Source organism: Saccopteryx bilineata, chromosome 4, assembly GCF_036850765.1.
Source record: "Saccopteryx bilineata isolate mSacBil1 chromosome 4, mSacBil1_pri_phased_curated, whole genome shotgun sequence".
NCBI classification, from domain to species: Eukaryota; Metazoa; Chordata; class Mammalia; order Chiroptera; family Emballonuridae; genus Saccopteryx; species Saccopteryx bilineata.
This window is the reverse complement of record NC_089493.1, coordinates 5,134,739-5,144,641: the sequence shown is the minus strand read 5'-3', so window position 1 is coordinate 5,144,641 and position 9,903 is coordinate 5,134,739. Positions and strand designations below refer to the sequence as shown.

The 9,903-nt window shown below is 36.5% G+C and overlaps 1 non-coding gene across 1 annotated transcript; it reads left to right on the top strand.

Moving 5' to 3' along the window:
• Positions 1 to 3,088: 3,088 nt before the first annotated feature.
• Positions 3,089 to 3,160, top strand: LOC136337078 (small nucleolar RNA SNORD113/SNORD114 family). Its single transcript, XR_010731791.1, has one exon. It is a non-coding gene; the product is annotated as a small nucleolar RNA SNORD113/SNORD114 family (small nucleolar RNA).
• The last annotated feature ends 6,743 nt before the right edge of the window (positions 3,161 to 9,903 follow it).

The following is a 9,903-nucleotide window of genomic DNA, read 5'->3' as shown; positions in this document are numbered from 1 at the left end:
CGAAGCAATGCAAGAGTGAAGACGTGTCGGTGCGTGATGGACAGTCACGCAGGTCTGCAGGGAAGCAAGGCTGATTATTAATTCTCTCGTTTCCTGAAGTACCGAGTTTCAGAACCTAAACCGACTGAGTCTCTTACTGTTTCCTCATAAAGGATATATCCTATTCCATGAGAGGCTGTGTTTTGGATTGGTGGTGGTTTGCTGGTTTTTGGTTTTATTTAAAAAAGAAACAAGTCATTTACATGAAAAATTATTGTTTAAATAATGCCTAATGGAAGAAAGACCAAGCATAGACTAATGTTAAGAATGTGATGGTAGGTATGAACCCAACAGTTCTGTTTACTGGCTATAACTGAAAAACAAAAATGGCTCTAGCAGGTTGTATCTGTGGACAGTGAGCGTATGGACAGATACTAGACTTAGTCAATGTGTGTCTTGGCTTGCATTTCTTTTCAATTTATTATTAAAAGTGAATGAATGGCCTGACCAGGCAGTGGCACAGTGGATAGAGCGTCGGACTGGGATGTGGAGGACCCAGGTTCGAGACCCTGAGGTCCCCAGCTTGAGCACGGGCTCATCTGGTTTGAGCAAAAGCTCACCAGCTTGGACCCAAGGTTGCTGGCTCGAGCAAGGGGTTACTCGGTCTGCTGAAGGCCCATGGTCAAGGCACATATGAGAAAGCAATCAATGAACAACTAAGGTGTCTCAACGAAAAACTAATGATTGATGCTTCCCATCTGTCCGTTTGTCTGTTCCTATCTCTCTCTCTCTCTCTGATTCTCTCTCTGTCTCTGTAAAAAAAAAAAGTGAATGAATGAATGAAGGAGTTTCTATTCTGGTCAGTTCTTTAAAAGAAGTATCTTTTAATAAATGTTTGGATGAATATGTGGTAGATATATACAATTGAAGACTCCTCAACTATAAGAAAAGATGAAGTATTGCCAATCGTGACACCATGTAGATCTTGAGAATAATGTGCTAAGCGATAGAAGTCAGACAGAAAAAGTAAAAACCCATGTTGATTTCACTCGTGTGGGATATAAAATTGTGAAAACAAAGAACAAACAAGAAAAAGAAACCTCATTATCAAAGGGAGAGGTTGGGGGTGGAGGGTCAAATATAAGGAGGTGAGCACAGGATGCCATGTACAGATGTGTCATCGAATTATACACTATATCATCTTATTAACTAGTGTCACCCCAATACATTTGATTTAAGAAATAAATGAAGGCAGAACACGGGTCAGTGAAGGATAGGTGTCCTGGAGCAAAGATAATGATTAAATCATTTTAGATGAAGGAAAAGAAATCTATAGACTTATCTCTGTTTGGACAAAGGGCTTGTCAGCAGTTGCATGAAATAGTATTTCGATTCTGGATTGCTGGCAGGGTTTACTCTTTTTCGTTAAAAAGAAATGAATAAATGATCAAATTATCCCTTGGATAATTAAATGAGAGAAACATGAGTGAGTCAGTAAATGTATTAATTAAGGTAAATCTTGGGCTAATCCTTCATGGCACACTCTAAGCAATTCGTGAACATGGTCCTTAAAAAAGATTAATGAGGCTGTGCGCAGTGTGGTTAGGGAGTAAGTACACAGATGGATAGTACTAGTTATGTTTATTTAACAGTGTTTATGACACTAATTAACAATTAAGCAGTAAATATGTCAGTGCATAAAAAGTAGTCATTCTCAAGCTAATAATGAGAACATGATAGGGAACAAAACTTAAGATTAATATATTACCTGATGGCTCCAGTCCATTAGAAAAAAGTCATGTGTCCTGCTTCATTATTTGTAAAGTGTGCATTTTACTTTACAGAATGGAAATTATAGCTGATGCAATACTAATAAAATTTTTAGGTTTTACTTCTGTGGCAAGGAGCCTAGAGAGTATAGTAGATAATACTGAAAACTCAAATTAAATCCTTGGTTTAGATGGTTTGTTCCTTGTGATATTATGTCAAAGGAATAAGTACTAAATACGTAAATAAAGTCAAGGATGCCACACAGGGACCAATAATGGCAATTAGTGAAATGTTTATGATCAATCCAATTCAGTGCAACCAAGGTCTCTTAGAAAGAATGAAGGAAGGGCTTTTTAACAATTGTCTGTTTCTAATAGAGTATTTTATTTCGTACCGTGGTTAATTTAAACATTTATATTTACTCCTCCAAAGGAGAGCAGAGAGGAAAGGGAAGATAATAATACATTGTGAGACATGATGGTAGTTGACTGATCATCATATTGTATTAGTTATCTATAGCTGTGTAACAAATTACCCTATGAGGTAGTGGTTTTAAACAACAGGAAACACTTGTTCTCTGTCACAGTTTCTTTGGGGTAAAAATCCAGGAGAAGTTACTGGGCATTTTGGGCTGAGGGTCTGTTGTGTGGTTGCAGACAAAATGGCAGGTTGAACGGCAGTCACCGGAAAGTTTGGGGCTGGAGGCTCTGCTTCCACTGCCTACTCATGTGGCTGGAAACATGGTGCAGATTTTGGTGGGAGGCCACAATGCCCTCATGGCCCTCCTCAGAACTGCTTGAGTATCCTCACAACATGTCAGCTGACTTCCCCTCAAGCGGTTACTCCAAGTGAGCGGAAGGTGGAAGCCTGGGCATCTTTATTCACATTCTGAACGCAGCAGTCACACACCATCACTGCCGTTGGGATTCTGTTGGTAACAGAGGCAGGCACAATTTAATGTAGGAAATGACACAAGGCTATGGATACCAGCAGTTGGGGATTGCTGGGAGCCATTTTGGAGGCTGGCTGCTCCATGTACCATCTTTAAAACACAGAAAATTAGATAAAAGAAGGGTAAATGTAGACAGAGAATAAATATGGGATTGATGTGAAGCAAAGTTGATAAACTATGTGTATGACACTAAGCTTCATTGTGAAGAAGAGGTAGTTTCTTAGGTTTATGAGAAAGAAGCCTATAGATATAGTTTAATAAAGTAATACTCTGGGATTTTGTTTTCAGGTTTTTTGATTCGTGTATATTAACATTGTTATTATTAGTGACTTAATGAGGTAATTAATAAACAAAGGTATACATGAATGAAAAAAAGGGTGCCGGGTTTGGACCAGTGATGAACATTCTGTGGTCCCTGAATCAAGGATTTTGATAAAACCCTGTAACTCTGAGATCAGAGACCTAGTTAAGCCTGTGTGATAAACAAGCTTACAGCAGAAGTTAGTGACATTTGGGACTTGCTCTTAGTCTACTAAGGTGTTTAGGTCAAGACTATTAAACTATAACTGAATTTATAAATGGTTAAATAAATAAATGAAGATGAGAGCCACCTGTGGCCTTACTATGAGAGTGTGTAGTGTATTCACTATTAATATATTTCCGATGCACTCAGTTCCAACATAAATTGATTAAGTTGGATACTTATTTGGCTAAGGAGCATATAGAAATAAGTAACTAGAAGTCAGTGTTGTTGTTCATTGTTTGCGAGGTGCTGGTTGCTTATTAAAAACAAGAAAATGTCATCTAGTTAGTTCTGAGAGCAATGAGCACATGAACAGCTATTCATACCATTCAGACATCTAATTCACCTTGTATGTCTGTGGATATTGATGAGATTATGAGTGCATGTATAGGCATTCATCTCTCAAACAATGATTTTGAACAGGATAGAGCAGGATTTCTCAGCCTCACACTATTGACACTTGGGGCTGGATAATTCTTTGGGATGGGGGCGGTCCTGTGCAGTATAGGGTGTTGAGGAATTGTAGTGGACTCTACTCACTGGATGCTGACATTGGCCACCCCTCTTCTGGGTTCAGCAATCAAAAATGTCTCCAAACATTAATTAATGTCCTCTGGGGCAACATTGTGCTCATGGAGAGCCATGGGGGATAAAGCATGGACCACTAAGGAGTATGTGTTAAAAAAACCACACTGAATTATTCATCCTGTTCTACCTTACTGATGATCAGATCAAGAAAATAAACTAGGCTCTTTCCCTCACTTAAAATATTTTATTTTAATTCAAGTATAGTTGGTATACAATATTCTATTAGTTTTAGATACACAACATAGTGATTTGACATTAATTCTAGTAATCACCTGTCAAGTTAGTTGTATTTGTAACTTTTTGAGGCAACTCCCTCATGTTTTCTGTAGTGGTCACACCAGTCTTCAGTCCCACCAACAACGCACAGTCATGCTGACTGGTTCCCTTCACCTTCATCACCTGTTTGTGACACCTCCCCTCGGGCAGCAGCCACCAGCCCTCTGGTCTCTGTTTCTATGAATCAGATTTTTTTTAATTGTTATGTATTTTTACAATAGATTCCACATAAAAGTAAAACCATACAGTACTTGTCTTTCCCTGTCTGACTTATTTCACTTAACATAATACCATCTAGGTCCATCTGTGTTACATTGTTCTATACTGCAATTAGGGTTTTTTTTCTTCTTTTTTACATTTTATTTTTTAATTACAGTTATTATTATTATTTTATATCATTATTATTTTATGAGTTTTAGGTATGTAGCATAGCATTTAGAAAATTATACAATTATATAAGGTCTACCGGAAAGTTCTGTTCGTTTTGGAATAAAACAAAATACAAATTTTTCTTGCTGTCAATAAACTTTATTAAATAATATAATTCCATTATTATTAATGATTTCTTGCCAGTGTGAGGGCAATTTGTATATCCCATTTTTGAAAAATGTTTTATCTTGATGCGAAAAATTGAACCAGTGCTTGTTTGATATCTTCTTCATTTTTGAATTTTTTGCCCTTCAAAAAATTTTGTAAGGACAAAAACAAGTGATAGTCGGAGGGTGCTAAGTCCGGGGAATATAGTGGATGCGACAAAATTTCCCAGCCTAGTTCTGCAATTTTTTGACGAGTCCCCAAAGCAGCATGTGGCCTGGCATTATTATGATGCAGTATGATGTTCTTCCTATTGAACATCGCTGGCCTCTTTTCTAAACTTTGTTTTAGTTAATTTGCTATGTCAGTATGTATACATTAAGTGATAAAAATGGAGAGGCACACATGTGCCAAATAAACGTGCTTACGTGTCGAAACTTGTTGTGATAGAAACGGACAGAACTTTCCGGTAGACCTTATGTAATATATGAAGTGATCCCCTGATAAAATTCTAGTTACCCACCTGACATAGTTATACAATAGTATTGACTCTATTCCCTGTGCTGCACTTGACATTCCTGTGGCTGTTTTGTAACGACCAATCTGTATGTACTTCCTAATCCTTTCATCTTTCCCATGCAGCCTCCCAACACTCTTCCTACCTGGAAACCATCCGTCTGTGTATGTATGAGTCTGCTTCTGTTTCGTTTATTTTATTTTATTGTTTGAGAGGGAGGAAGTGAGAGAGAGAGAGAGAGAGAGAGAGAGAGAGAGGCATCAGCTTGTTGCCCCACTTCATTGTGTACCCACTGATTGCTCCCTATACGTGCCCTGACCAGGGCTGGAACCGGCACACTCGGAACTGAGCCAGCCGGCCTGGTGCTCTGGGATGTTCATGTGCTTGATTTTGAGGGTTATCTATAGGTTTTAATATTTCAGAAAAATTAATGGGCACATATCTAAAGAAAACAGAAGGCACCTTTCATTAACTGATGATAAGAAAGTATTATAAAACCTATATCATTTTATTAACCAATGTCACCCCAATAAATTCAATAAAAATAAATAGTAAAAACTGAAATAAGAATGTATTCTGAAGAAAAACAGATTATTCCAATTCCACAGAAGCAAGCCTGTTTAGGATAAGAAGGTGGCAGGCATTTCCATCACTCAGAGTTGATTACTACTCCATTTTGTTTTTGCCGACAGCTCATTTAAATCTTCATACATGACCTAGGCTATGGACTCTTTAAGGGGAACATGAAAGAGAATTGTTGATAATGTCAGGGATCTTGTTCTGGGGTACGGTGGTAGGTTCTGGGTCATTGTTGCACCATATTTAAAACATAGACAAAGTAAGCAAAAAAGATCAAGCATGGATCAGCAGTGAGGACAGGATTTCTGAGAAGCAAGGAATTTAAACATGTATTGCGTGACAGAGATTCAGCTATTGATCTTAGCAATTTCAAGGTTCTTATTGGGATTTGGAGGATTTTTATGTGTCAATTTTGTTATTGTTAGTGAATCAATGAATAAGTCAATAAATCAATATGGAAATGAATGAAGAAAAAGTGCCAAGCCCGAACCAGTGATTAGTGTCCTGGGGTGTCTGAGTTAAGCATGTTGATTAAGCCTGATAGCTGTGAGACCCATTAGAACAGGAAAATTACACTATTATCTCTGTGGGAAGTGAGCGCAGAGCAGAAGTTAGGAAGTGTCAGACTTTGTTTCTGGTCTCTTAAAGTTCTTGAGCATGGATTCTACTTTTACAAGTAAATTAAGGCATGAATAAAAGTATAGAATATGTACATTAAGGAGGGTCTTGATTAGACCAATTATGAGAGGATGTAATGAATAAGAAATAAGATGAATACAATTGGGAAATGTGGAGTTTTCCAGTAATGTCAATAGAGCGAGTCCCTTAGAGTTTTGGGTAAGGAACGGAAAGAGACGATTGTGTTCAAGAGTCAGTGGTGCTGTTGATGAGAAGCAGATTTTTTGATGCTGCCTCCTTTTTAAAAATACTTTTTTAGAGCAGAATTAAGTTCACAGCCAAATTGAACAGGACATCCAGAGATTTCCCATAATCCCCCTGTCGCCACACATGGATAGCCTTCCCCACTGTCATTATCTCCCACGAGAGTGGTACATTCATTACAACAGATGAACTTACAATGACATGTCATTATCACTATAGTTTACATTCCTATTTGCTCTTGTTTGTAAATTCAGTGGCTTGCGACAAGTGTCCATCACTGCAGTGTCATACAGAATATTTCACTGCCCTAAAAATTCTCTGTGCTCTGCCTCTTCATCCCTCTCTCCCCTCTAACCTCTGGACACCTCTACTTTTTCCTTTGTCACCAGTATTGTTTTTTCCCGGTTGTCCTGTGATTGGAGTCACAGTTTGTAACCCTTTCACATTGTCTTCTTTCACTTATAGAAATAGGTGTTTCAGGTTCCTCCACACCTTTTCATGGCTTGAGAGCTCACTTCTTTTTAGTGCTGAATAATCTTCCATTGCCCGGATGTAACACAGTATATACGTTCACCTCATGAAGGATATCTGTGTTGCTTCAAAGTATTGGCAATTATGAATAAAGCTGCTGTAAAGGTTCATGTGCGGGTTTTTGTGTGGACACAAGTTTTTAATTCCTTTTGGGTAAATAACAAGGAGTGCAATTGTTACCACATTTGATAAGTATGTTTAGTTTTGTGAGAAACTGCCACACACCTAGTAGTATCTCATTGTGGTTTTAATTTGATGACATCTAATGTGAAGTCTTTTCATATGCTGATTTGCCACCTGTGGATCACCACTGATGATGTGTCTGTTGAGGTCTTTAGCTCATTTTTTAATTGAGTTGTTTGTTTTTTGTTGATTTTTAAGAGTTCTTTGTTGTGATTTTGAATATCAGTCATTTATCAGAGGTATCTTTTGCAAATATTTTTTCCCAGTCTGTGGCTTCTCTTTTGTTCTCTTGATAGTTTTTTTTTTTTTGTCAGAGAAGAAAGTCTTCATTTTAATTAAGTTCAGTTTATCAATTATTCTTCATGTATTGCATCTTTACTGTATTTACAAAGTCATCAACAAACCCAAAGTCATCTAGATTTCCTTCTATGTTATCTTATTGAACTTTTATTGTTTTACATTTAACGCTTTGGTCTATGATCTCTTTTATAAAATACTTTACAAGTTAATATTTTTAAATTGAATTTATTGGGGTGACGTTGGTTAATAAAATTATGTAGGGTTCACGTGTACAGTTCTATGATACATCATCTGTATATTGTACTGTGTGTTCACCAGTCTAAGTCAAGTCTCCTCTCATCACCGTCTGTCCCTGTGTACCCCCACCCCCCCTCCCTCCCCTCTTTTCCCTCTGGCAGTCACCATATTGTTGTCTTCTGTTCTACTGACTGATTCAATGAATTCAACTCTTTAGATTCCACATATAAGCGAAGTCATGCATTATTTTTCTTGCGGTGTCTGGCTTATTTCACTTAGCATAATGCCTTCCAGGTTTATACATGTTATTGCAATTGATAGAAACTCCTTTTTTAAGGTTGAATAATATTTCATTGTGTGTATAGCACATTTTTTTTTATCTATTCATTTGTCAACTGACACTTGGTTCTTCTTTTCTAATATATGTCTTCAATGCTATAACAATCCCTTAAGCATTGCTTGTGCTGCATCCGTTTTTCTAAAGGAAAAGAAACAGGAAATATTTATAGAAATGTCTATTTTATTGAGTATATATCTCTTTGAATGAGAAACAGTTATGGTCACATGTTGACAGTCTATCATATGGTAAATGTTGTGATTGGTTAGATTATGTTCCCTAAATTTCATTAACAACCCCAAAATTGAATCAGTTATTTCTGTGACTAACAAGTAGATAAATAGAGATTAGTATTGTTCAGGATTTATATTTAGTGCTTTTGCATTCACAGTTGCTGAGATATTGTTATAATTAATGAAGTTGCAGCATAATTATTTAAAATAAGAGAAAGCACAGATTGATGAGTACCATATTTTATGAAATGACGATAATTATTAAATGCATTTTCACTACTGATGTTTATAGAAAGAAAAGTTCCTGGCCTGCTTTTATTTTTGAGAGGGAACATGTAGATCATTGCATTTAATAGTATTTCTGTTCTGCATGACTGGTTGGTTTCCCAGCTTGACTTTTTTTATATAATGAGTAATTTACATGGGTAAATCATTCCATTAGCAATTAAATAAGCGATTAAGTGAATGAATAAATGAACCTATAAAGTAAAATCATGTGCAAGACATTTAGAATGTGAAATAAGGATTTAAATATACCCAATTCTGCAAAATTAACATCCATTAAAACAATGGTTTATTCTGTTAAAACTGTTAAATGATAAAGGCTTTTTGATAGATAGTGTTCATATTCTAATGTAAATTCAACAGTGGCTATTATATTTCTTAAAAGTTAAAGTAAAATACTGGACTCATTAAAAATGACCAAAGTTTATCATTATTTAGTTCCATATAATTAAACTACATTAAAATATAGGTTAATTGTACTTTGTCCTCCACAGAGTAACTACAGGACAGCAGACTTGTTCATTTTCTAAGAAACAAAATCTTGGCAGTTAACTCTGTGGATAAAGACCAGAGTAGGTAAGACTCGAAGTTCCCACCCTTGGTTGCAGTGTTTTATTCACAAGTGTTTAGTGGGTTTTTTTCAAAAGAATCAATGCCTATAAAAGAAATATTGCGCCCCCCCCCAGTATGGACCAGTATGGGAAGATGATCCGAATCAAAAATTATATGTAATCTAATTTGGGACAACTGAGGGAATTAAAAAATAAAGCTATTGATCCTTTCATTTATTTTCAGAACAATTTAATTATTACACTTAATTTCCTCCACAAACAACTTAAACTTTGGCATATTGATAGAGTCCTGGCTGATACCCATGTACATGGCCGCCTATAGCCAACAGAAGGCGTAGTGTTTGAGAAGAGATTAAAGATGGGTTTCATTTTTAAAACAGGGGCTAATTAAATAAAAGAAATGCACAGAAAGACCAAAGGTGAAACTGGGTCTGTTACGAAGCCGGGATGTTCATTGATCACAGGTGTTCTCTGAGGTCCGCTGTTAAAGCAGATTTAGTCCATTCACTTCATGAGGAAAGAACCACTAATGGGAAGATCTTGTTCCTGCATTTTATGATTGTATTGTTATCGTGGATCGATGAACAAGTAAATGAATGAAAGCATAATGGAGTAAAAACACGCC